The sequence below is a fragment of the Lactuca serriola genome, chromosome 4 (genome assembly GCF_051521515.1).
Source record: "Lactuca serriola cultivar US96UC23 chromosome 4, Lser_US96UC23_V15, whole genome shotgun sequence".
Lineage (NCBI taxonomy): Eukaryota > Viridiplantae > Streptophyta > Magnoliopsida > Asterales > Asteraceae > Lactuca > Lactuca serriola.
In genome coordinates, this window is record NC_136411.1 from 4,845,890 (window position 1) to 4,852,337 (window position 6,448).

The 6,448-nt window shown below is 35.5% G+C and overlaps 1 non-coding gene and 1 pseudogene across 2 annotated transcripts; one reads left to right on the forward strand and one right to left on the reverse strand.

The window, feature by feature from the left end:
* The first annotated feature begins 370 nt into the window (after positions 1 to 370).
* On the forward strand, positions 371 to 5,667 carry LOC145100937 (structural maintenance of chromosomes protein 1-like; annotated as a pseudogene). Its single transcript, XR_013705369.1, has 16 exons — positions 371 to 861; positions 990 to 1,226; positions 1,353 to 1,586; positions 1,661 to 1,905; positions 1,971 to 2,508; positions 2,578 to 2,702; positions 2,882 to 2,991; positions 3,074 to 3,172; positions 3,253 to 3,392; positions 3,481 to 3,570; positions 3,663 to 3,859; positions 3,952 to 4,121; positions 4,209 to 4,675; positions 4,742 to 4,993; positions 5,069 to 5,257; positions 5,398 to 5,667. The product of XR_013705369.1 is annotated as a structural maintenance of chromosomes protein 1-like (transcript).
* Positions 5,668 to 6,174: 507 nt separating this feature from the next.
* Positions 6,175 to 6,246, reverse strand: TRNAW-CCA (transfer RNA tryptophan (anticodon CCA)). The gene has a single exon. It is a non-coding gene; the product is annotated as a tRNA-Trp (tRNA).
* Positions 6,247 to 6,448: the final 202 nt, after the last annotated feature.

Here is a 6,448-nt window from a genome sequence, read left to right on the forward strand (position 1 = left end):
CAAACTGTAAACTAAATGTTGGAAAAAACCGCAGGTCAATCCGACTTAAAACGAATGAGTTATGTGCGTTTAAAAAACGTTACAAAAATCTTAATCATGTCCAACCGGTTCTAAACCCGGTAAAAACCGGACCGGACCGGCAAGAAATCTTAGAACCGAGAACCGGCCCGGGGGTCCAAAAAAACGGTCCGGTCCGGTCCGGTCCGGTTCACCGGTCCGGTCCGGTCCACCGGTCCAAATGATCACCCCTAGTCCAAAGTGTATGGGTGCACATAAAAACCGATTCTTCGGCTTTTCCCGGCCCGGTCCAACACGGGTATTAACCTTCATGTCTTCGTCCACAAATCCTATCATACCGCCAAAACAGCACCAATTTCCTATTCCCATAAACCACCTATTTGTCGACGCCAGGTTTCAAAAATCATGCCAGCAATGGCTTCGCAAGGCAAAATTGATCGGATCGAACTCGAGAACTTCAAATCTTACAAAGGTCACCAAGTCATCGGTCCTTTCTTTGATTTCACCGCGATTATTGGTCCCAACGGTTCTGGAAAGTCTAACCTCATGGATGCTATAAGCTTCGTGCTCGGTGTTCGAACCAGTCAACTCAGAGGCGGGCAGTTGAAGGACTTGATTTACGCTTTTGACGACCGGGAAAAGGAGCAAGGAGGTCGTAGGGCTTCTGTTAAGTTGGTTTATCGACTTGAAAACGGTACTGAACTCTTGTTTACTCGTATTATTACTGGTGCCGGGGGAAGTGAGTACATGATCGATGATAGGGTTGTGAATTGGGATGATTATAATGCCAGGTTGAAATCTCTTGGAATTCTCGTGAAGGCCAGGAATTTTCTGGTTTTTCAGGTTATTTGGTTTTAAGTTTAAATTCCTTGCTTATACGTTAATTATTTATGATACACGACTGTCCTTTCATTGTTAAAGTGAACATGTATTGTGTTAATAGGCTTTAAGTTAAGGCACTTCAAATGCAGGGTGATGTGGAGTCTATCGCATCTAAAACTCCTAGAGAACTTACGGTGCTTCTTGAGCAAATATGTGGGTCTGATGAAGATAAGAGATTGTATGAAGATCTAGAAGAAAAGAAAGGTGCAGCTGAGGAAAAGTCTACACTTGCTTATCAGAAGAAAAGGACAATTGTCATGGAGAGAAAGCAGAAGAAGGAGCACAAGGAAGAGGCCCAGAAACATATGCGTCTGCAACAAGAGTTGGTATGTCATCCTAGGGTTTCACTATCCCCATGCATGCATGTATCTGTGTGTGTGTGTTTTACATGTTAGATTTGAAATGAGTATTGCTCATATGTTTAATTACCTGTTTTTTTTTTTTTTTTGCAGAGATCTTTAAAGAAGGAACACTTGTTGTGGCAGTTATTTAACATAGAAAACGATATTGAGAAGGCCAATCAGGAGATTCAAGCTGAAAGTAGTAGACTTGAAGAAGTTGAGAATGAATTGGGTGGTTATGAGAATGAATCATGCAAAAAAGAAAAGGAACAAGCTAAATATAGAAAAGAAATTGATAAACAAGAAAAGAAGCTTGCAGAGAAGAAAAATAAAATTGATAAATATGTTAGTTCTTTTTCTATTTGCTCTGCATCCTTATCAGTTGCTTACTATATATAGATGATATGCTGGTTCAATAGCAACAGGAGCTTCTGAAGCCAAAGGAGGAGAAGTTTCGGTTGATTGCAAAACTTGAAAACACTGAGAAAGAGCTTGAGAAAAGGAAAGAAGAGAAGAAGAAACACATGGTTGAAATACAGAAGCTTCAGAATGACTTGGAGGACCTTACAAACCAACTCAATAACTTACAAACAAAAGCTCAATCTGAAAAAGGGAAGCAGCAACTTCACTTAACTGCTCATCAGTTGGAGGCCTATAATCGCATGTAAGTAGTTAAGTACTTACTTATTTGTTACAAATTAATTATAAAATGTGGTTAATTTGTTGCAGTAAAGAGGAAGCTGGTATGAAGACTATCAGGTTAAGGGACGAAAAAGATGTCCAAGATAGGGAACAACATGCTGACGTGGAAGCTGAAAAGAATCTGGAAGAGAATCTTCAACAGTTAGAGAGTAGGAAACAAGAGCTTGAGTCACAACAGAAACAAATGCAAAGTAGACTAAAGAAGATTCAAGAAGCCATTGACGAACATAATGAAGACCTCAAACGACTCAAAAAGGAACAAAATGACATCACCAAGAAGCTTGGAGATTCCAAAGTAAAATATGAGAAGTTGAGGGGTGATATAAGTGATTTGGAGAATAAATTACGTGAGTTGAAGGCTGATAAAAATTCAAATGAAAGGGATACAAAGTTGTCAGAAACAGTTGAGGCTCTCATGCGTTTATTTCCTGGTGTTCATGGTCGTATGACTGACCTTTTCAAGTCAACACAGGATAAATATAACCTTGCTGTTACTGCTGCTATGGGCAGATTTATAGATGCTGTAGTTGTTGATAATGAGGATACAGGAAAAGAATGCATCAAGGTATATGATTATATGTATATACTATGGTTGTTGATGCATTTCTGTATTTCACTTTTTATTTTTGTGCAGTATTTGAATGACCAAAGGCTTCCTCGAATGACTTTTATACCTCTTAACTCAATCCGAGTTGAGCCAATTATTGAGAAGCTGCGTGCCTTAGGTGGAACTGCAAGGCTTATCATTGATGTGATCCTATATCCTTTTAACTCTCATATATATATATATATATATATATATATATATATATATATATATATATATATATATATATATATATATATATATATATATATATATATATATAGATTTTAATTCAATTTGGGACCCCACATGCAATCAGTTATATATAAGCTTGTTTACTTAACAATCAAACAAATGATCAAGTACTGAATAAGGCCATCATGTTTGCTGTGGGGAATACTTTAGTCTGTGATGATCTTGATGAAGCTAAGCATCTGAGTTGGACAGGAGAGAGATTTAGAGGTAAATGTCTTAAACACGTACTACATATTTTGATTTTCTTCTACAGGATCTTTTAAAATTTAAAGTTTTGATGTCTTTGTAGTTGTAACCATTGATGGAATTTTATTAACAAAGGCTGGCACCATGACTGTTGGCACAAGTCGTGAAATGAATGCAAGGTCACAAAAAAAGAAAATACAAGGTTTGTTATTTTTGCATTAATTAACTTACCTATAAATTCTCTTAATCTTAATTCCTGTTTACACATGGAAATATTTTCAGATCTTAAAAAAGAAAAAGAAGGGTTTGAAGCTGAGTTGCAAGAGGTGGGGTCCATAAGAGAAATGCAGTTAAAGGAGTCTGAAGCATCTGTGAAGATCAATGGAGTTCAAAAGAAAATTCAGTATGCAGAGATTGAGAAGGTTGTTGAACATTATCAAATTCTTTTTTCTTATTAAAGTTCCTGATAATCTGATATGATATCACGTCTTTTTCATTATTCTATTGTAGGAATATACAAAGGAAAAACGATCAAAGTTGATATCGGAATACAATAATATAAAAAGTAAAATTGGTGATATCGAACCTCGTCTTCTTGAGGTGGTGTTAGAACTTGCAACAATAAGTCAGATCCTGTGATTTGGTTGACCATATACAGTTTACATGGATCTGATTCGAGGGTTTTGTTGCAGATAAGAAATAAGATTTCCTCAAGACAACACAAGATTTTATCACTCGAGAAGAGAATCAATGAGATTGTTGACAAAATTTACAAAAGATTCAGCGAGTCTGTTGGGGTGGAAAATATCCACGAGTATGAAAAAAGCCACCATGAACTGGCTGATGAAAGGCTTCGTTTGCATAATCAGCAGTCCAAAATCAAATACCAGTATGTTTATGAATTTGCAACTTGTTTCAAAATCAAAGAGATTTACTCGTATTAATTAAACTAATCTCTATGAAATTTGTGTTTATTTTCAGGCTGGAGTATGAGAAAAAGCGAGACATGGGAGATCGAATTGCAAAGCTGACATTATCAAAGAATGAATTCAAAAAAGGTTTGCTTGAGGTTGATGAGAGAGAGAAAGAAGTTAAATCGAGTATAGAGAAAGTGACCAAAGAGTTTGCTACATTAAAGGAAGAAATAAAGGGTATGTAATAATTAATGCATGTTCTTGTAAAAATATATGATTGTTGATAAAAAAAAATTGTGATGATTTTGTTTCTTTGATTTGTAGAGTGGAAGTCACAATCAGAGGTGTGTGAGAAGGAGATGAAACAATGGAAAATTAAGATCTCTATTTCTACAACCAATATAACAAAACTTAAAAACAGGATAGATGCCAAGGAGACTCTAATCACGCAATTAAACTCCAAGAAACAGGATATTTTGGACAAGTGTGAGTTAGACCAAATCACCCTTCCAACTGTGGCTGATCCCATGGAAGTGTATGATTTCAGTCAACTCGGTGGGTCACATCAGCATAACACGACACCTGCTGAAAAGGGAGAAGGTGGAAGCAGAGTTTAAACAGAAAATTGGAAGCATAATATCAGAAATTGACCAAACGACCCCTAACTTGAAAGCCCTAGATCAATACACCGCATTGCAGGAGAAAGAGAAAACAGCCATCAAAGAGTTTGAATTGGCCAGAGATGAAGCGAAAAAGATAGCCAAGGAGTTTGAAGCTGTGAGGACCAGAAGGTAAATTTATATGTTAACAAAATGAACATTTTTTTTTTTAAAAAAAAAAAAATTGTTTTTTTACAGGCTTACTCGTTTTATGGAAGCGTTGGAGCATATATCTGGTAACATCGACAAAATCTATAAGCAATTGACAAAGAGCAGCAGACATCCGTTAGGTGGCAGTGCATATTTAAACTTGGAAAACGAGGAAGAACCATTTTTGCATGGAATAAAGTACAGTGCTATGCCACCTACAAAACGTTTCCGTGACATGGAGCAACTATCAGGTGGGGAAAAGACGGTTGCAGCCCTTGCTTTACTTTTCTCCATCCACAGGTAACAAAATTTCATTTCATGCGTGTTTTGTTTTAAGGGTATATATGTCATTTTAGTTTTGTTAATTTGTTCCAGTTACAAGCCATCGCCATTCTTTATACTGGATGAGGTGGATGCAGCACTTGATAATTTGAATGTTGCTAAGGTTGCTGGATTCATTAGATCAAAATCGAATGGCTTACAGAGTATTGTGATCTCACTCAAGGATACCTTTTATCACAAGGCTGAAGCCATGGTTGGGGTTTACAAGGATTTTCAAACAGGGTAACTTTTTCTCTTCATACATACTCTCTCTCCCTCTCTCTCTCTATATATATATATATCATTTTTTTTATACAATAATGGGTTCCAAATAAACATGTAAAAAAATTAATATGAATGTTTCCTATTTCTTTCTAATGCAGCTGCTCAAGAACTTTGACATTCGACCTCACAAAATTCGAGGAGTCATGACAGGTTGGAAGAGAAGTTAATAGTGAACATAAATGTCAATTTTTTGTTTAAAAAAGATAGCCCATGTTTTTTTTTGTTGACATTGTTCGACCTTTTAGACCACACCACACCCATTCTTTCCTTGATTTAAGGATATGTGATTAGATTTCTTGTTTGACTAGCTGTTGCTTTTAAATTCTAGTTGTAACTGCTTGTTCTATATGTGGAATGAAAGCATAAGAATTAAGACAACAACTCTTCATTTTTCCTTCTAACCTTTGTAACTTTGTTTTTCATTTTATCAAAAAAAAAAAAGGCCATTTGGTTTAGCTCCTTTCTGTCCCTGTGTTCCTCTGTTTTGACAGCAAAACGCCATACTTTCAGCCCTAAGAAAGCTTAAATTTGATCCATTTGATTTCTAACAAAGTGGTAGCCAAATTATTGTAGAGCTAAAAGTTCTCCAAAGCATATTGCCATACATGCTCATATAATGTTGTAGACAATGAATTTGATATATTTAGATGTCAAAAAGTATTTGTAAATTAATTAGCCCATATATGATATAAGAATATTTACTATAAATGCTTATCCATCTTCGTAACTCCCACAAGCTTTGAGCTCTTCACATTAATGTTAGAGTTATTTCATCTAACGCTAATAAGCAAAAGCATAATTCGATTAATAATTTTAGCACGGAACCTGTTGGTTGACAGAAACAGTTGAAAAAGATCTAGGATGTTTAGGGGATTTGAACCCGACGTGAATCGAACACGCAACCTTCTGATCTGGAGTCAGACGCGCTACCATTGCGCCACGGATCCTATTGCTTTATTTATTAGCGACAATTAATATATCCATTTCACGACTATTAATTTTTGTATTTATTATCAAAATATTATGATTTATATATAATCACAAAACTATATTATTATAATTTGTGATAGATTTTATCTAAAATAACAACCAACTTACATTTTTGGTCATTTATATATAACCAGAAAACTATATTATTAGAATAAAAAT